The sequence below is a fragment of the Monodon monoceros genome, unplaced genomic scaffold, assembly GCF_005190385.1.
Source record: "Monodon monoceros isolate NGI ecotype Baffin Bay Population unplaced genomic scaffold, NGI_Narwhal_1 Super_Scaffold_20, whole genome shotgun sequence".
Taxonomy (NCBI): Eukaryota; Metazoa; Chordata; class Mammalia; order Artiodactyla; family Monodontidae; genus Monodon; species Monodon monoceros.
In genome coordinates, this window is record NW_021703777.1 from 70,666,918 (window position 1) to 70,687,973 (window position 21,056).

The 21,056-nt window shown below is 38.3% G+C and overlaps 1 protein-coding gene across 6 annotated transcripts in view; it reads right to left on the reverse strand.

Moving 5' to 3' along the window:
* Positions 1–21,056, reverse strand: part of GRXCR1 (glutaredoxin and cysteine rich domain containing 1) — a 329,808-nt gene that overhangs the window by 247,543 nt on the left and 61,209 nt on the right. For 4 of the 6 annotated variants that reach the window (XR_003795455.1, XR_003795454.1, XR_003795459.1 and 1 more), the window contains one exon: positions 14,512–14,749. The exons of 1 other annotated variant lie outside the window; for it this stretch is intronic. The gene's annotated coding sequence lies outside the window, so the exon portion shown is untranslated. Of the gene's footprint in view, positions 1–8,279; positions 8,522–14,511; positions 14,750–21,056 lie in introns of all 6 variants that reach the window. One more of the 6 variants, XR_003795457.1, reaches the window with a different exon arrangement.

The window sequence follows — 21,056 nt, forward strand, 5'->3', positions numbered from 1 at the left end:
TCCCTCCCTCCCACCCTCCCTATCCCACCCCTCTAGGTGGTCACAAACCACCTAGCTGATCTTCCTGTGCTGTGTGGCTGCTTCCCACTAGCTATCTATTTTATGTTTGGTAGTGTATATATGTCCATGCCACTCTCTCACTTTGTCACAGCTTACCCTTCCCCCTCCCCATATCCTCAAGCCCATGCTCTAGTAGGTCTGTGTCTTTATTCCTGTCTTACCCCTAGGTACTTCATGGCTTTTTTTTTTTTTTCTTAGATTCCATATATATGTGTTAGCATACGGTATTTGTTTTTCTCTTTCTGACTTACTTCACTCTGTATGATAGACTCTAGGTCCATCCACCTCACTACAAATAACTCAATTTCGGTTCTTTTTATGGCTGAGTAATATTCCATTGTATGTATGTGCCACATCTTCCTTATCCATTCATCTGTTGATGGACACTTAGGTTGCTTCCATGTCCTGGCTATTGTAAATAGAGCTGCAATGAACATTTGGTACATGACTCTTTTTTTTTTTTTGCGGTACGCGGGCCTCTCACTGTTGTGGCCTCTCCTGTTGCGGAGCACAGGCTCCGGACGCGCAGGCTCAGCGGCCATGGCTCACGGGCTCAGCCGCTGTGCGGCATGTGGGATCTTCCCAGACCGGGGCACGAACCCGTGTCCCCTGCATCGGCAGGCAGATGCTCAACCACTGCGCCACCAGGGAAGCCCCGCATGACTCTTTTTGAATTATGGTTTTCTCAGGGTATATGCCCAGTAGTGGGACTGCTGGGTCATATGGTAGTTCTATTTGTAGTTTTTTAAGCAACCTCCATACTGTTCTCCATAGTGGCTGTATCAATTTACATTCCCACCAACAGTGCAAGACTGTTCCCTTTTCTCCACACCTTCTCCAGCATTTATTGTTTCTAGATTTTTTGATGATGGCCATTCTGACTGGTGTGAGATGATATCTCATTGTAGTTTTGATTTGCATTTCTCTAATGATTAATGATGTTGAGCATTCTTTCACGTGCTGGTTGGCAATCTGTATATCTTCTTTGGAGAAATGTCTATTTAGGTCTTCTGCCCATTTTTGGACTGGGTTGTTTGTTTTTTTGTTATTGAGCTGCATGACCTGCTTGTAAATTTTGGAGATTAATCCTTTGTCAGTTGCTTCATTTGCAAATATTTTCTCCCATTCTGAGGGTTGTCTTTTGGTCTTGTTTATGGTTTCCTTTGCTGTGCAAAAGCTTTGAAGTTTCATTAGGTCCCATTTGTTTATTTTTGTTTTTATTTCCATTTCTCTAGGAGGTGGGTCAAAAAGGATCTTGCTTTATGTCATAGAGTGTTCTGCCTATGTTTTCTTCTAAGAGTTTTATAGTGTCTGGTCTTACATTTAGGTCTCTAATCCATTTTGAGTTTATTTTTGTGTATTGTGTTAGGGAGTGTTCTAATTTCATTCTTTTACATGTAGCTGTCCAGTTTTCCCAGCACCACTTATTGAAGAGGCTGTCTTTTCTCCACTGTATATTCTATTACTATATATAAAAATATATAATATTAGTTTATATACACTAAACTATATAAACTAATATATATGATGGTTTATATATACAAATAAATGAGTATACTAGTTTATAAGCGATATAAATAAGTATATATGGATATAAAGTAGTATATATAAACTAGTATATATATTAGTATATATAGTTATATATATAAACTATCATAGATAAAGGTTTCTGGGAGATAGTTTCATAAATTCATAGCACAGTATGTGTTTTAGTAGCATTTATCATGTATTTTAATAATTACATATAGAGAGTATATATAGTATCCATGTATTCTCAGGGGGTGTAAAATATTAGACTATAAGGATATCTACCAAATTTACCAAGCTATTAACAGTAGTGCTCTTTTCTGGATGGTGGGATAAAGGCATTTTGTGTTTGGGGCATGTGCAGCATGCACACTGGCACTTTACTATGGCTATATGATTATTATTAACAAAATTCTTATTACATTATATTAGAAATGTTTGCATGTCAGTCTCTCCCATTAGCTGTAATCTCTATAAGGATTCAAGGGTCTTGTCACTTATTTCTATATCCATACTTTCTAGAATAGTACCTGGAAATTAGTAGGTGCTTGTTATCCTCAGAATAAATTAATGAAAGAATGAGTTTGATTTTGGACTTTCTCATTCAGGTCAGTGTCCGTCCATTCGTTCAAGTACTCTAACCAGGATTTGATGATCCACGTTCCTGTGATTGTGCTAATATGTCAGAGGTGCTTCCAACTAAAAATTGTCACTCGCCATCTGGTTCTACAAGCATGAAGTCACTAGCCACTGTAGTCGCTGACCTTCAACATACCCTGAAAGGAGTTCAAGGGGAAGATCAGGAATGAGGCTCTCCGTGCTCTGGGAAAAACTGGCAGAACAGGCCGTCAGATAGATATTTTCAGGAGAAGATTTTATGAGCCCAATTTCTTGCATCTTCTCATACCTAGAAAAGCACTAAAATCATTAATGGAGACATCTGGCTCCTCATGACTAGCAGCAACCTTTTGCCAAAATGTGTGCCTGACCGCATGTATCCACATTCACTAAAATCACGTATATACTGACCTTCCCCACACCTCTTCGGAGCAGTTCCTCGGAGCTATCTGAATGGCTGTCTCTGGGCTATAGTCCTCATTTGACCCCAAAGAAAACTTAACTCACAACTGTCATGTTGTGCTTTTTTTTTTTTTAAGTGCTAACATTTTTAAAAGAAAACAAATAATGAATCACTTAATATCCTTCAGATGCCCCTGAGAATAACATGACTTCACATTCCTAACATTGTCTTAGGTCCCATGATCATATAGAAGTTGATACCAAATGCTGACCTAACACTATTGAGAATCCCATCTAAAACTGCCTTCAAGTACTGTGGCCAGATGCCAATATTGACCTGGACTATTCACTGTTTTATTTTCCTATTCAGAAAAAAAGCAGCATTTTTATCAACATTTCTTAAAATTACTTGGAAGTAAAAGAACTACTTTAAAACATAAAATGGTCAGTTCTAAGATTTGATTTGATTTACAAGCTAATAAATTAGTCTGTTGTTCTTTCCTGGATGCTGGTAGAAGAGACAAAACTCCTGAGTCAGAGAAAAAGGGTTTTGTTACTCATGGCGCAGCAAACAGCTGGAGCATCAGTACATTTACAATGGTTCTTCTTGCCCCCAGATCTCACAAGGAGATGGGGAGGAGGCCAGATGGATGCTATACATGCAGAGTATGTGCATCCCAGCTAAGAAACGATGAGATTGGGGAATCCACCACATTTATAGAAAGGAGTGAACTAGCTTACTCTTTGTGTGGGTGTAGAAGGAGATATCACCTCATCTCTCAAGATTACCAACTGCATAAACAGTCCTGAAAAATGGCCCCAGTAAACAGCAGTTAGGGCCTTACAATCTTAGCACACTCAGCAAGACATAAAGGACAGCCAAGTAGCCTACAAAGGACTCTCTCTCCCACAAAACTATTATTATATGAGCACAAATAAATCATCGACCAAAATTTGCAAATTTTTATTTATTCTGCAGAGCACACAGAGCAAGCCTATTTCGATGTAGTTCAATGCTTGGGCTCCGCTTGGCTTTTATCCCCACCTACTATGACTAGAGCAAAGAGGTGGTGAACGAAATACAAGAAATGAGGCTGCGGCAGAAGTCAGGGTCAGAGGATGCAGGGTTTTATATACCATGATAAAGACATTGGACTTATCCAAAGAAAACAGGAGCTATTTGAGGGTTCAAAGTGAGAGAGATTCGATTTGCATTTTATATAAATGGCATGGAACAGGCAAATATAGAGGCAGGAAGGCTAATTTGGAGGCAGTTGAATGATTGCGGCCTGACCCAAAAAGTAGGAGTTAGGATACAGATAAGAATAGACTTGAGAAATGTTTAAAAGGTAGAATTGTCTCAATTTAGAGTTTAATTGTATACAAGAGGTGAGGAAGAAGAATTTAAGAAAATTGTCTGTTTCTGCCTTGAGCAACCATGTCACGGTGGCACTCTTCCCTAACATAGAAAGCACAGAGCATGCAGCAAATGAGACAGTGAAAGCATTTTGTTCTTTTGATACTATAGGGAGTCTGAGATGTACTGGGACATCTGAGATGTTCAACAGAAGTGGGATAGGCAGATCTGGTGCTTTGGAGATAAAGCTAGGCTTGTGCCATGGAACTAAATGGTAACTGAAGTCATGAAAGAGAACAAGATCATGTCAGAGTATATGAAGAACAAGAAGAAAAACAAAAGGTTCAGCTGAGAACCCTTGAAGCACAACCACTCAAAGAGAGTCAAAAGACTTAGAATTACAACCAGAAAGAAGAAAATCAAGAATGCAGGATACCATGGGAGCTAAAAGAATATTTCAAGAAAAGAGACGTCATTGTCAAGTGCTATGGTGAACTCGAATAACTTCAGAACTTAAAGTGTTTACTCGATTGAATAAGGAGGCCTTTATTTACATTGATATGAGCAGTTTCATTAGAATCGGAGGAAGAAATCATGTCAATAGAAAGAGAAGTCGAAGTGAGTTGAAGAAATGACAAATGTGTGTGTACATAGGCAACTGTTTCAAGAAGTGTAAAGTATAAATGCAAACAGAGGAAACTTCCAGGGTTTGTTTTGTTTTTTAACGAAAGGAGAGATTTGAATATGCTTTAAATGAACATAGGAAAGAACCAATAGGTAAGGGCAGATTGAAGATGTGGGGATAAGACAGGAGAGATAGTCCAAAGAGATGCTAAAGTAGAATTTTCAAAAAGATAAAATCAGGACTCTCATGCAAATATAAAATGAACATGTATCAAAGATGGCCTTCACTAAACAAAGAGGTAACTCATAAGATATTAAGACCAAAAGTGATTTGAATAGCTGATTTATTTATAAGTAATTTAATATGGAAATGTAAGGATAAGATTGCTCAGTAAGTGCAAAATGATTAATATCCTGGAAAGCAAAAAACTGAAGCCTTTGGAGTTATCTTTTTACAGAAGAGAAAATGTGGACAGACCTTATTTATATCACTATAGGGCAAAATGCATAAGTTAACTATGCATGTAACTTCACTAAGTCATAATAAATTGTGAGCTGAACAAAGTACATTTCCTTAGATAATCCTTCGTGGACCTGTAAAACAATGACCCCATATGATGATAAAAGGACATTCTGTTCACCTTTTGGCGTTATTTACAAGTTCTGAACAATTTTTCTCAAGAGAGAGTAGTTGCTAAGGAAATAGGAAAGGAAGTTTATCTTCAAGGTCTTGGCAAGTATCAGAAACACTCAAAAAAAAAAAGTGAGTGAAGTGAGTTAATGAACAATCCATTTATGAAATTATGGACAGAATCAAGAAAGAGAAACCAAAAATGGTGAAGGGACCCTGGGATCAGCAACAGTAGCTCCACTAGGTCTGATAACGGAGCAAATGGTTACCATGACCCTTTGAGGCCTAAAGCTGTAGACGCCAACTGTGGACTTTGATAGAGGAACACATCCAGTGGCAATCCCTCAGCCTGAGGAAGATAATAAAGGAAAGAATATCCCTCATCATTTTCCTGCTCTCCAATCTCTGGTGACTTTCATTGGCGAAATCCAATCTGATGCCAGAGGGCAAAGGAGCCTTTATGTAGGTCCTATAGCTCATTCTCCTGGGACATAAAGCAGTGACTGATTAATTGGTACTATACCAAAAGGAACCTCTTGATAGATTCTAATATTCATGGATGTAGTGTCTCATCACATTCTGATTACAAATTAATACATTCTTTTATTGCTTCTCAGGAAAGGAAACAGATGGCAAATAGTTATGATTGGAATGAATCCATTTGTAAGCTATGATGTCCAAGATTATTTCAGGTCAATGTGAAATCAATAAACTTTGTATTCATATATATAATTTTTTCATAAATTAACCAAATTAGCAAAACTTTCTCAGTGTATCAAATGTTGTCATGAGTTCTGAGAAGAGGAAATATGGTAACCAGCAACATTCCATGACACTAACTACTGGGAGTATTCGTAAATACTGACTGGATTATGATACCTAATGAGTTAACAAAATGAATTTCCTTTATTATGTTACAATTTTAGATGTTACATCCTTTATAAGGCTTTTTATCAGAAATCCAGAATGACGTAAAAGAAAAGGCCAACGGTTATTTCAAAAAGATGTTGAAATGCAGGGTATATTCAAACAAACTGGATAGCACTATAGGGTGATTTGTTTTGTGCCAAAGTATAGTCACATGGCTGCATAAGGCACAAGTTTTGAGCTTCTGTAACTTGCTTCTAACACCACTTCCAGATCTCTTTGGCAATTATTATACACTGTTGTAACATATACAACAACAGTATCTTTCAACAGCAAGTACCTCCTCCTTGAACGCTTTCCATTTTCTATATATACGTAAGTCTTTCCTAGATAATTTCAACAAAGAGTTTCATTTCAACAACAAAGAATTTGTTGAAATATCATGGTAGGCAAAGAATTGTACTCTGAACCCACTGAGGCTATATCTGAGTCTCAATAAATGTCATTTTCATTTTCACCATGTATTTTATGGATGTGCATACATGTCCTCTCTTCTCTACCAGAATATAAATTCCTTATGTGTAAGTTCTCTCTTATCCACCACTATGTATCTTGTGGAAATAGAACATTATGGGCACTCATAAGCATTTGATAAATATTTGATGAGTAAGTGGATGGATGGCTAAATGAATACAAAAGAAAATTAAATGGTCTGTTAATTAACAAATATTTGAAGAACTCTCATCTATTTATCAACTGAAAGGGGGAAGTAGTATATGCTACTGCTAATTGTTTTACTAGGAGTAACAGCTGCATCTATGTTGTATCTATGTTCTATTCTTCAATACCTATGTCATAAATCAATTAGAAACCTAAAATGAAGATTTCTTCAAATGTGGAAACATAAAGCAACTCTTAGTTTTGCTTTACAGATAAGGTCATAGAAAGATTAAGTGGTTTACAAAAGCTTTTATACAAATGCTAATAGCAGCATTATCCATAATAGCTAAAAAGACAGAAAAGCTCAAATATTTACCAACTGCTAAATGGATGAATAAAATGTGGTATATCCACATAATGGAATCTTATTTGGCAATAAAAAGGAATGAAGTACTGATACATGCTGTTCCAGGGATGAACCTTGAAAACATTACATTAAGTGAAATTTATATGAAATGTCCAGAATAGGCAAATCTACAGAGACAGAAAGTAGCTTAGTGGTTGCCAGGTTTGGGGGCAGAGTGAATAAACAGTGACTGCTAATGGGTATTAGGTTTCTTTGGGGATAATGAAATGTTCTCAAGTTAGATTGTGACAACTGTATAATTCTGTGAATATACTATAAAGCATTGAATTGTATACTTTAAATGAGTGAATGGTATGAAATGTAAATGATGTGGTTTTTTGTTTGTTTTTGCGGCACGCGGGCCTCTCACTGTTGTGGCCTCTCCCGTTGTGGAGAACAGGCCCCTGACGCGCAGGCTCAGCGGCCATGGCTCATGGGCCCAGCCGCTCCACGGCATGTGGGATCTTCCCAGGCCAGGGCACGAACCCGTGTCCCCTGCGTCGGCAGGCAGACTCTCAACCACTGCGCCACCAGGGAAACCCATAAATGATGTTTTAATAAACCTATTTTTAAAAAGTAAAAATTAAGTGTCTTGTTCAAAATTGCGGGAATAATTAGTGAAGTCAGAACTGTAATCCACACTTTCCCAACCAGTACAATTCTTTTTTCTTACCTTGCTGTTGTCTTGTGTGTAACACAGTTACTTTTTACTCCCTTATTTTCTGAAAATCTTCATTGCTTTTTTGCCATTTTTGTATTTTTATTTAGTTCTTTCTTTCCTCCCATTTCTTAACTTCCTCAAGAGCTCTCACACTGTCCTTCCCAGCTGTTAAATGACCTACATTTTAATGATCACGACTCAGTTTTATTTCTTATGGCTGCACATCAGGGTGACTTCTGATAATATTAATCTAGTTCTTCCACAAAAGAGACATTTGGGACTAAGCATATGAAACTTGATGGGCAAGACTTTCGAGAAGAAGATGACTTTAGCAGGATGTGAGCCGCAGGTGGGAAACCACTGAACAAAAGAATGATTCTGTTGCTGGAATCTTATTACATTCATAGAAATGAGAGACTTGCAAAGGTAGTTTAATTTGATACTCTTACCCGGGAGATTGACTTACAGCTGGTGTGTGAGAAATGCCATTTTCCAGATGACTTCCTCTCCTGTTACAAAGTCTGGCTATGGCCCCTGCAAAGTGCAGGATCTGCTCCATGTTTGGGTGTTTGAGACACTTGTCTTTCCCCTCTGTGCTGGCTTTTTCCACTCATCTTTTTTAAAGTGTTCTACTGTAGGAAGATTAATTCTTCTCCATTGAGTTCCATGTCTTTTTGAATATATGTGCAGCCATTGTGATAATTCCAACTGGGTCAGAGAGAAGGCATAAGGTAAATGGTAGTTTACACTATTAAAGAAAGCCACAAGGTAATACATTTTCTCTCTGCAGTACATGACTCGATAGATTCCTCAAATTTAAGAAATAAAAATGAACATTTCCTCGTCCATTATTTTCAATCTCTAGAAATGTCATTAAACATGATTAACAGGTGATTTTTTCTTTTTTTCCAAATGAAAATGTCCAATGTGAATCTTTCACTGGTTTAAATTGTAAATTACATTTTTTCCCCATTTTTAAAAACATTCTCTGGTGGCTTTAAGCAGCTTTTATTCACTTACTGTCCATGGTTATTCATTTTCCATTAATCCTGAATTATTTGGGGGAATCGCTCAACTTTCTTGGGAAAAATGTTAACATTGTTAAGTTAGTGTCTTTTAACCTAACACATAGCAGTAAAATATATAGTACGACTTGTTATAGGTTGTGGAGTGAAGAGGAAAGAAAGGAGAAGACAGAAGATTGCTCTGGTTACAGACATAGTAGAAGTAACACTCCAAAGTGAAGCCTTTGTGACACTGTCATATTTCACAAAGTTAAAAGGGAAGGAGTAGGAAGTAGACAATGTTAGTTGCCTACCCATCTTCTCCCTTCTTTCTTGCTAACAGAAGCCCACTGTGTTTGGGTTGACAGTGTGCCCAGCCCCAAGGACTGAATCACGGGTTAGTCTTACCAATAATTACTTTAATGTCTCCTTTTGATTCCTTCCTATTTGGGATAATGGTATGTCATAATGATGCTTAGAACTTCAGCAGCCATCTTGCCACCGTGATGCAATAAAGGAGGAAAAAAATTAAATGTGCTTAATAACAGAAAGGGTCAAAGAAATTGGGTCTTTGATGACATCACTGCACTGATGAACTAGATGTCCTGCCTCCTCCAGACTCTTTTTAATATAAGAGAAGAAAAATGTCTCAAATGATCGTTGGGTGTTTATTAATTGCAGACCTACGCATCCAAACTGAAACAGTATCAGAGCATTTTCATACCATCAAGAACATATATGATGCTCAAGATTATAAAGAAAGTTAAGCTTCTGATCAGGCTTAAATAATAGAAGCATTTCATCAAGCTCAACTGCCCTCTCCAAGTGGGTGAGGGAGTTTATTTTCTCTGATATGCCCTTCTGGATAGCATGACTGAGGTGAAAGGCATAGTTATGGATAAGCAATGGATACCGCTCTGGGTTCTTTCTGAATTTCGAGTTGTAATTCACAACAAGGATCATCATTTAAGAAAATAATGGATGACTTCAGATTTTAGGAATTTTCCTCAAGAAGACAAGCTGTTTGATAAGATGATCTTACTTGATAATCTTTTTTTTAAATTTATACTTCTGGGGCTTCCCTGGTGGCGCAGTGGTTGAGAGTCCGCCTGCCGATTCAGGGGACACGGGTTCGTGCCCCGGTCCGGGAGGACCCCACATGCCACGGAGCGGCTGGGCACGTGAGCCGTGGCCGCTGGGCCTGCGCGTCCGGAGCCTGTGCACCGCAATGGGAGATGCCACAACAGTGAGAGGCCCGCGTACCGCAAAAAAAAAAAAAAAAAATTTATACTTCTGGTTATCACTACACACAGCATAGAAGACATACCTAAGTACCTAAAAGGAGAGGGCACATTTCATATTTACAAACAAATCCTGGTTGCAGAGCAGAGAAGGAGCCTAGGAATGTGTAGCCATGCTAAATAATATGCATCCTATTCCCTCTGCCCAGCTCCCACTCATACCTCAGCCACACACTTTTATTCAATAATGAAAATAAATAGTATAAAAAAAGTGCCAACACATTAAACACAGTTTTTATACATCTGTCTTGATTTCCTGAGTAGGGAGTTTATAATAGAAATACAATGACTATGGCCTTCTATCATTTTTCTCTTAACACTTTGATCTGCAGAGTTCCTAGGAACAGAAAGATGGTCTATCAGAATCATTAACTGGATGATGTTAAGCTTATAGTCATGCAGCCAGTAGTTGCTGAGCACCTATAACGTATCAGGGTTTGTACTAAGTCCTGAGGTGGAAGGCGTGATTACCACCATCAGCTTCTCACAGATGGGAATAAAACCGAGTTATGTACCCCCAAAATTGCATCCCACTGTGGTAGAGTGCTGTAACAAAGATTTGGGGACAAAGAAAAGAGCTGCAAGACTCAGATGGGGGTGGTTGGGAAGGCTTAGGATGGTAGAAACTCACACCGAATCTTGAAGGACAAAGTGGAACTTTCTAGATGAGGAGAGAAGGATATTTACCAGCAGTTGGAACTGGATGTTCAAAGATTGCAAGGCAACAGAGAAGCAAGCAGCTAATTATGGCAGGCTCACTGAGGGATCCATGTGAGGGAGAAGGAGCAGATGGGAAGGGAGGGAATATTTGGCTATATGAAAGTTTAACCCCAAAGGAGACAGGAAGACCTTGGGGGATTTTAGGCAAGGAAGTAAAAGATCATTCTGGCGGCTCAGGATAGAATGAATTAAAATGAAGAGAGTCTGGAGGTAGAAAGAAAATAATTCCAACAAGAAATTACAACAGCGGCATTGGGTATGAATCAAGAAATTTCAAGAGAGAGTCTAAAGGATTTGGTGATCAACTGAATGTAAGGGTAACAGCTCCACGGGGAGTTTGAGGATAACTCACATATTCTGACAACCAACTGGGATGGACAGTTATGACGTACTTTATGATACATAATAAAAATGAGTTTTGTGTTTGGGGAAGAAGGAAGCAACAAATATACTTTTCACAGTGTCGAGTCTGAGGAGCTTATGGTTTATTCAAGTAAAACTGTCCAACAGATCAGAGGTTCCTAAGCTTCCAGATTTCACATACCAGCAAAATTTCCAAATAAACATGAGGGACCAATTTAAGACTGCCAATTTTTCATTTTGCTAAGTCAGGATACGTTTTAAAAAAAATCTATCCACTGATATCAATATTTCATTTTTATAAAAGGATATTTCAACACCAAAAACGGAGTGAATCTTAATATAAAAGGCAATTTATTAAATTAAGTAAACTTGACTTCATTTTAAAACTGCACTGAAATGTCCTTCTTTTAAATTGATTAATTTATTTGGCTGAGACGGGTCTTAGCTGCGGCACACGGGATCTTCATTGTGGCACACAGGCTTCTCTAGTTGCGGTGCATAGGCTTCTCTGGTTGCAGCACGCAGGCTTCTCTCTAGTCGTGGCGCACAGGCTCCAGAGTGCACAGGCTCAGTAGTTGTGGCGCGCAGGCTTAGTTGCCCTGTGGCATGTGGGATCTTTCCTGACCAGAGATAGAACTGCATCCCCTGCACTGGAAGGTGGATTCTTAACCACTGGACCACCAAGGAAGTCCCAAAATGTCCTTATTTTTTTCAGTTCCTCTTTTTCCAACATAATCCTCATCACTGACTTACAACGGACCACAAATTGGCACTAAAACCACTGAAATAGTTTGTACATATAGAGATTTGGGGTTCAATAGAGAAGCGTTAGTTGAAGATCTAGAATCATAAGCATATTATTTGAAATTGACAAAATAATCATAAGTACTATTTATTCACCATCTTCTATGAGTCAAGCACTAATGTAAGGGCTTTACATAATTTCTCATTTCAAAATCTCAACAATTCTGAAAGGTAAGAGAGGGTAGTTCATTTTTACAGATGAAGAAATTGAGACTGAAAATATTAAGTTGCCCAAGATCACAAAGCAGAAAGTGGCAGAGCTAATAGCCAAGATTTCTCTAACTTGAAGTTCTCTATTTTTAAGTGTGATGTTAAACTGCTACCCTGGAAAGAATATATAGAATGAGACAGAGCATCAAGGATGGAACTCTAAGGAATATTGACACTTAAGATGATGCTCCAAAAGAAAAGAGCCTAGAAAAGGAAAATAAATAGGGTCATGTGAAACAAAGGAGAGGAAAATTTACAAAAGAAACGTGTTGTCAAAAATTCCAAATATCGGGCTTCCCTGGTGGTGCAGTGGTTAAGAGTCCGCCTGCCGATGCAGGGGACACGGGTTCGTGCCCCAGTCCAGAAAGATCCCACATGCCGCGGAGCGGCTAGGCCCGTGAGCCACGGCCGCTGAGCCTGCGCTCCGCAACGGGAGAGGCCATAACAGTGAGAGGCCCACGTACCGCAAAAAAAAAAAAAAAAAAAAAAAATTCCAAATATCATGGAGAAGGTAAATATAAATTAAATATGCATAAAAATCTATATTTATACAAATTGAAGTGAAAAAATTATACACTGCATTTTCTTTTAATATCCTGTTAGTAATACTCATCAGTCCTGCTGACCCTTTCACGTGCTCAGCAGTCACTCAGTTACTAGAATTAGGAACTTACTCTACAACCATGTATCTAACCAATTTTACAAGTCGGAAACCAACCTGGACATCTTTTTGGTACTGGCCCATTGTAAGGGTCTTAATCTGGATTACCTGAGCAGTTGGATTAGCTAGCATTTGAACTCCTGACCCTGGTACTTAAATAAATCTTTCAGGATCAAATCAAACCATATTCAAATTTATATAATATCTCGTATGCAGGATAAGTTCATCTAACTAGAAAGTTTTTTTAAAGTGTAATTTGTAATTTAGGAACTATGGATGTAGAGAAATGTTTGCTACAATCTCATAGCCTGTTCTAAAATTTCGATTATAAAAGCTGCTTCTAATAGGCACAAAGATTTGAAATGCAATTTCAATATGCTATCACCAGGAGGCACTGATACATTGATATCAGGGGTTTGAATAATTAAGCCAATACATTGTATAAGTTTAAGACAATCACTTTTATCAAGACCTAACAGAGATTTCCAATCATGAATTCTTTACCCCTTATATGCCTGTCATAAATTATTGCCTCTCAGGTCCAAATTCTTTCTATTTCCCTGCTCTGTGAAAATGGGCCCTTTAAATATTTTCCACTGTCAACTGTACCATGTCACACTTTATCAGTAGAGATTGCTGGAGGGACATTACAGGGGGAAAGGGTTTTGCCTCCTGCTTCTCATGTGCTCACTTCTGCGCAGACTTCTGCAGCACGTGCCTAGTGCCCAGGTCCTACAGCTCAGGCAGCTTCCAGCACCAGGTTCCTATGGTGTGCCCAGCTTCTCCAGAGCCAGGTTCCTGCAGAGTGGTCAGGAGAAGAGTGATACCACCTTTGGGCAGTTTTGTAGCATTGCTTCAGGTGAGATACCTCCTCACGAACAACTTTCCCTGGAGCACTAGAGAAAGGCAGCTTCCTGAGAGCAGATTTCCAACAAACTCCCCCAGGGTAGCATCACAGGGACTTTTCTGACATCCAGTGAGGACTGTGCCTTCTGCAGTAGGTTCCAGATCTCAATCCTGGAGTGTAGAGAGGGGCGGAGGAGTGGGAACTCTTCCTTGGGTGATCTTCTCAGCCCTATGGGTAAGGACTGCTCCTTATACCCGTTATACTGTATTCTTTAGAGTTCTCTTTACTTCTCACCAGTGAAAGAGGCATTGCTCCAATCTCTTATTAGAGTTAGTGATTCTTTACATTAAATCTTCCCTGTTCAAGTTACTTCATGATTTTTCTCTCCTGATAATATGCATACTGATAAAATCCAGTTACACTTACCTTTATTAAAATAACCAAAGAAATTAAAATAATAGTAACTCTATAAATTTCAAAGATAATTTAACATCACAACTTTTAAAGAAATAAGTAATTCAAATAATACCTTTCCCATGAAATATTAACTTTGCCAGTTCACCATGTTTCCCAAGAGGCAGTCAAACACCTTTTCTGGTGGTCTTTCCTTAACCTTAAATTTCCTCAATATTAAAGGAGGAAAGAGGAAGACAACTGAAAGAATCTTACTGAGAAGCCTACAGGTCTATACATCTCGTCTGTCTTAATCCCACAATGACCCAAAGAGTAAGTGTTACTATTTCAATTTTAGTCAAGGAACTAAGACCAAGAGAGGTTAAATAACTCACCAAGATCATGCACCTAGTAAATGGCAGAGAGGATTCAAAGGCAGATGTGGCTGATTCCAAACTCCTTATGCTTCCCCACAGATGATTTTTTGTGTAACTGGCTCTCTTCTCTCTGACTCAGATACAGAAGGCGGCTCACTGGGACTGAATTTTTAATTTATGTTTTCATCTTCTTTGCTCTCAGAACAGATGCTTCTTCTTTCTGCATGCTTCATAAGAAAAAGAAAGAAGCAACTACCTAGAAAGCAGGCAAAAAAAAAAAAAAAAAAGCTTTCATGTGTATTTTCCCTCAGTCAAAAAGAAATATTTCTAATAATATAACAAGAGTGAAATTATACCCTCCCTTTTCTTTTTCCAATCAAAACAGGCTATTTAGGTGGCAATCATATAATTAAACTTTAGCCCTAGAAATCTTGGTTTATATTATATTAAATTTAGCATATTTTTCAAGTGTTGAAAGAAAAAAAACTGTCAGCCCTAAATTCTATACTTCACAAAAATATCCTTCAGGTATGAAGGGAAAAAAAGACATTCTCAGATGAAGGAAAACTAAGAGAATCTGTTCCCAGTAGACTTACCCTTAAAGAATGCCTTAAAGAAATCCTTCAAACAGAAAGAAAATGACTTCAGAAAGGTAGAAATAACAATGCAGTAGGTTAAAAAAAAAAAAAAGCAGGGAGGGGGTAAACATAATACACTATCCTTCTTCTCATGGATTTTTAATCATGTCTGGTGGTTGAAGCAGCAACTATAACACCACCCCAGGGGGTGCTTGATGTGTGTAAAGGAAATAAATTTTTAAATGGGGAGAGTTAAGGGATTTAAATGGAAATAAGGTTCCTATACTCCACTTGAAGTAGTATTTTTTCAGTAGATTGTTATTGCAGTTACACACGTTCCTTGTGATACCTAAAGCAACCACTAAGAAAACAGTACATCTAAAAAGCTGTTCAAGGAAGACAAAGGAGGACCTTTGTATCACATGTTAATGTCTACTAGGAGAACAGACTTCAGAAGAGGCATCCAGCACTCAAGTGGACAGGATGATTCAGTCGCCCAGCCTCGGTCTTTAGCTTCTCTGGCAATTGAATAGTATAGCTATGAACTAGAATGGCCATGGTGGAAGAAATGGACCTTCACATGGGCCTGGAATCCTTCTCACCAATGCTAGTCTAGCTATTGCCACTGCTGAATGTCTAACTTGCCAGTAGCAGAGAACTACAGTGTGCCCCCAATATGGAATAATCTTTCAGTGAGACAAACCAAGACTTTTACACTCTGGAAAGGGCTACCCATGCTACCCATGCTTGACCCTGTATTCCAGATAGCACTTTGCCTTTCCTTTCCTGGCCACACTTCCCATCCAGCATCACCAAGGACTCACTCTGGATAGCCAGGTGACTTTCATTCCCAGTCGTTACTGTAAATGGGAAAGTATAGCAACCATGACCTGATAAAGACAGAGTGACCAAGAGGCTCACAACTCACAAATTAAGGATAGAGCCTGGGTCACCCCCACCAGGCAAACCACACGTTGGCAGAAATGCTCATCAATGGGGAGAGGAATTTAGAACTGGGAGTGGAGGCAGGAGGTAATGAATATTACACATGGCCTCAGGACAAACTGCGGCAGCAGCAGCTGGATTTTATCCCAGTAACCTTCTTGTAAGGCTTTCCAATCAGAATTCTCGAGAGGCTGTGCCTGAATGTAAGTGTATCTGAGTTCGAAGGGTAAACTGTAAAGGATGTTGTTGGTACCCATCCACGTCATGTAAACAGGGGTGTCCCCCTTTTCCCCAGCTACTGTGAGCATTGGTTGATAACAGCTCACAGCTGCTCCCATTTCTAGTGACTTGCCCTCACACAAACAGGAGCAGCCTCACCTAGAAGGCTATGACCGCCCACCCCTCCCAAGGGAAGAAGACCACTGCCCTGACTCTCATCAGGAGGAAATGACTTGGTTGTACAATTTGTCCTCCACAGTTTCCTGTAGAATCAGATCCATATTCTGGCTCAGGTTTTTGTTTTTGTTTTTTTTCCTGTCCTATCCTATTTTCCTCAATTTCCTTCACCTGAAAGTGCTTTCCTAAAAAAACAAACAAACAAAAAAACCACTGGAACAAGAATTCCTTTCCCATACTCTCCTTGTAGAAACCCCAGCTAAGACACTTGTGAATCATAAAACTGTGCTCTGCTAGACATGCCTTGTAAAACTTGATAGATTCCATCAAATCTGAAACTTGAAACCAAATGATTAAATTTAAATCTGTAGATAACACAAACTCTGTATGCATTTCATATTACTTGAGTTAGGAAACTAGAGTTTATGATAAATATAATAAAATATTGTTAATTCAAAAGAGGCAACAAGCTTTCTATTTCTGCTTTGATGATGTCTTTCCAAAATCTTCATTACTCTAAAGGCAGGAAGCATGCAATCACAGAGAGCCTATCTTTCACATTAGTTGTTTTGTATGGGCCAAGAAAACTGAAACGGAGGCCACCTACAAGAAGAAATGACTTTTGAAATAATTTTCACATGCCATAAAATTTATTCTGCTTATAATAAATTATCATTCAGGTGATTTTCCACAAAAGTCCAATTTAAAAAAACATATTGCAAAACAAAGTCACAAATCAGCATTGTACTGTAGAGGGAAATATTTCTAGAAATAATATATAATATTATGGATTCAAAAAACACTAAATTGAGGTAAAAACAAAATAAAAAAGACCACAGAGAATTTAATTCTTAATTGTAATCATAACACTAGGAAACTTGGTGGGTTCAATCCTTCTCTAGAGGACACAGAACAAGTGTATTCTTTTAACTCTGGTTCTCCTAGGCCTTCAAGACTAAAAATTTATAATCTAGGTTATAAAATTAAATTATTTTAAAAAGAGCTCCTATCACCATTAAGAAAAGAATATGTCATCAAAATCCATTGTTCAACTTCCATAGATCTAATGTTTTCAAAACTCATCTTCCATCAAAGGGAGCTTCCAATATTTTGACAAACCATGGTGACAAGCACTTAAATTAACACTAAATCTTTTTTTTATATATATAAATTTATTTATTTATTTATTTTTGGCTGCATTGGGTCTTTGTTGCTGAGCACGGGCTTTCTCTAGTTTTGACGAGCAGGGGCTACTCTTCGGTGCGGTGCACGTGCTTCTCATTGTGGTGGCTTCTCTTGTTGCGGAGCATGGGCTCTAGCCACGCGGGCTTCAGTAGTTGTGGCACACAGGCTCAGTAGTTGTGGCTCGCAGGCTCTAGAGCACAGGCTCAGTAATGGTGGCGCATGGGCTTAGTTGCTCTGCAACATGTGGGATCTTCCCAGACCAGGGCTCGAACTGGTGCCCCCTGCATTGGCGGACGGATTCTTAACCACTGCACCACCAGGAGAGTCCAAATTAGCACTAAATCTTAAAACAAATTTTGGTACAGAACATTATGGTGCCCTACATATTGAAATAATGATTTCCTTTAAAGTTCCTTAGCCTATTTCCAAGGCCTCCAAGCTTTGACCCTAACCTGCCTTTCTAAGTTTATCTCTGACTATCCCTACATGCCCCTAGAGACCAACAAAACTGGGCAGTTACTCTTCCCTAACAAATCCCTTATTTTTTCACATTTATTTCTTTACAGAATAACTTCATCATTAGGCTCTGGAAGAAACTGCTTGGGTTCAAGTTTCTCAGCATTATTTTGAAGCAAACCTCAAACATCGGTATCAATTTATACATAATTACTTCATTTTATACCTTTAAATATAAGGGCCGTTTTTTTTTTTTCAAACACAGCCATGGTGTCATTCACTACCACATCTAAAATATGAACCAAAATTCCTTAATAATCGTCAAATAAGCAGTTGGTATTCAAATGTCCATGACTGTCTTGTACATTTTAAAGTGTTTAGTTTAAATCAGGACTCAAATAAGAATCACATATTGCATTTGACCGTGTTTCTTAAATTTCTTAAGATTTTTCCATGCCCACATTTCCCCCTTTGAAATTTATTTATTTAAAAAAAATAAGATCACTTATCCAATAAAGCTTTCCACACTCCGGATTTTAATGACTGCTTCCCCATGGTGTCTTTTAACATGTTTGTCTGTCCCCTGTAATTCCTGTAAGCTGCTAGTTAAGTCTACAGGCTTGATCTGTTTCAAGGAAAAATTTTGGCAAGAATGCTTTAGAGATGGTGGTATATACTTCTATCAAGAAGCGTATAATGTCTAGTAGTTTCTCTTTTTGTGGGGGTAACAGCTGTAAATGATCATTTCCTAGATCAACTATATCACTGAGGGTTCACAAAAAGGTGATATTTGCATCCTATTATTCCTTCTTTGTCGATTGGCTATGATAATTTTATAGAGAGAAACACCCTCATGAACTGTTTGACTGCCCTGAGGTATAGTTCATATAGGAGAAGGCGATTAAATGCTTGATTCTTTCAATGGGAAGAAAATTCTTGAAGATGATTTCTCAGGTAAGAACTGTTAATAAATTGCCCCTAACGGAGAGGTTTGCTGTGCTCATTCTCACCTGAAAGCTAGTTAGAGGACCTTCACGGGTACTACTGAAAGAGCTTAGTATGTATGCAGTATGGGAAACCCAGTAGACTGGAGTCTGACTCCCACCTGACAAATATAAAGAGCTAAAGGTAAGGTGATTAGCTGTTGATGAATGAATCCAAGGACTGTGGGGTCTGCCTCCACTGTACAGCTTATCAAGTCCAAGGGTACATCAAGGATTCCAGTGCACCAGATATGGGTCATGACAAAAGAGAGACCTTGTGGAGGTTTATATTATGTCCTATCCAACAGAACCCACTTTGCATAATGGCCTGCTAGACTGCTAGCAACTGAGGAGAGAGTAAGAGGAGAGTGCGTCACTTACCACAAGAGAACTACAAGGAAGAAGCTCCTAAACATGTGATGGGGGGCTCTGAAAACCTCATGAGAGAAAAATTCTTCTTTAAACACCTGCTGAACTCAGAAAGTTCAAAGCCATATTAAGTCATGTTAAGTCTTTGGTTAACAAAACAGGCTGGTGGTCCATTATAGTTATGGATTATTTTTTTCTCTTCCACGGTATATATACTTGGCCGTAGACCAAAGTGTTAACTGTGCTTGTGGCTGAGAAGTAGGATCTTTTTCCTACTGAAATAGTTTTATCTTTTCTCCAGAAGTTCCACTATTTTTATAAGAGCAAAAGTTAAGTTATAGGGATTTACTGTTTAGGGGATGAATGAGTAAACTTGTCCAGGCAACTAATGGTCTATGTCTTGGCTTATAAACATTTTCGTATTGATTTTCCTAGTGCTCATTCCACTCTGCCCTAGGCTATTTGAAAAGCTGCAGCTAAAACTCATCCCCTGCTTTGACTATTTTCTGCCCAGTCATTTTATACTTCAGCAAAATTCTTGCTGTCCTCTTTAACGGCCTTCTGGGGATGGAAGAGCAACTTCAATAAAAGTACAGTGAATTAAGTGATGGGACCAAGTCATTAACAAAACTCTAAGCTTGTCCTAGATCCTAGAATATATAGTTCTAGTATAGCCCCTCTAGCTTTTAACATATTTCTATGCATATTATTTAATTTATCTAACAAATAGGTGTTTACATTTATCAAATACTTTTTCTGCATCAATTTAAAAAGTCATATTATTTTCTTTTTCTTTATTGTCTGTTATTATGGTAAATTCTCTGGTTATATTTTCTTATGTTGAGATCTGGGATTACTGGGATAAACCTGATCTGAATAATGAATTATTGTTTAATAATCAAATGTTTGATTGGCTAATATTTAATTTATAATATTGAAACATGCATTAACAACTGAAATTGGCTTATAATTTTCTTTTATTGCCATTATCTGATATTGGAATCAAGATTGCACCAATCTCATCAAATAAGCTGATAGTGCTTCTTTTCTGGAATAAAATTTCTAAGAGTTTTTCCTTGAAAATTTAGTAGAAATTCCCTTCAAACAGAAGGGGGCTACAAAGTTTCGGTGGGAGGGAGGTCCTTTGCCACCATTTTAACGTCTCTACTGCTTATCGACCTATTCAATTCTTCTAATTTGGACACTTTATATTTTTCCAAATAGTTAATGACTTCTTATAAGTTATCAGGTAAATTCTTATATAGTTGTTCATAACATTGCTTTTGATTTAAAATACGTTACATTTGTAGTTATTATTCTTTTTTTTTTTTTTTTTTTTTGGGTACACGGGCCTCTCATTGTTGTGGCCTCTCCCGTTGTGGAGCACAGGCTCCGGATGCGCAGGCTCAGCGGCCATGGCTCACGGGCCTAGCCGCTCCACGGCATGTGGGATCTTCCCGAACCGGGGCATGAACCCGCGTCCCCTGCATCGGCAGGCGGACTCCCAACCACTGCACCACCAGGGAAGCCCTATTATTCTTTTTCATTGCATGTTTCTGTTTTCATTTTGTTTTTTCTTTTCCTTGCTCAGACTTCTAGTTTTGTTGATATTTTTGTTTTTAATTCTTTATTTTATTAATTTCTCTTTTAT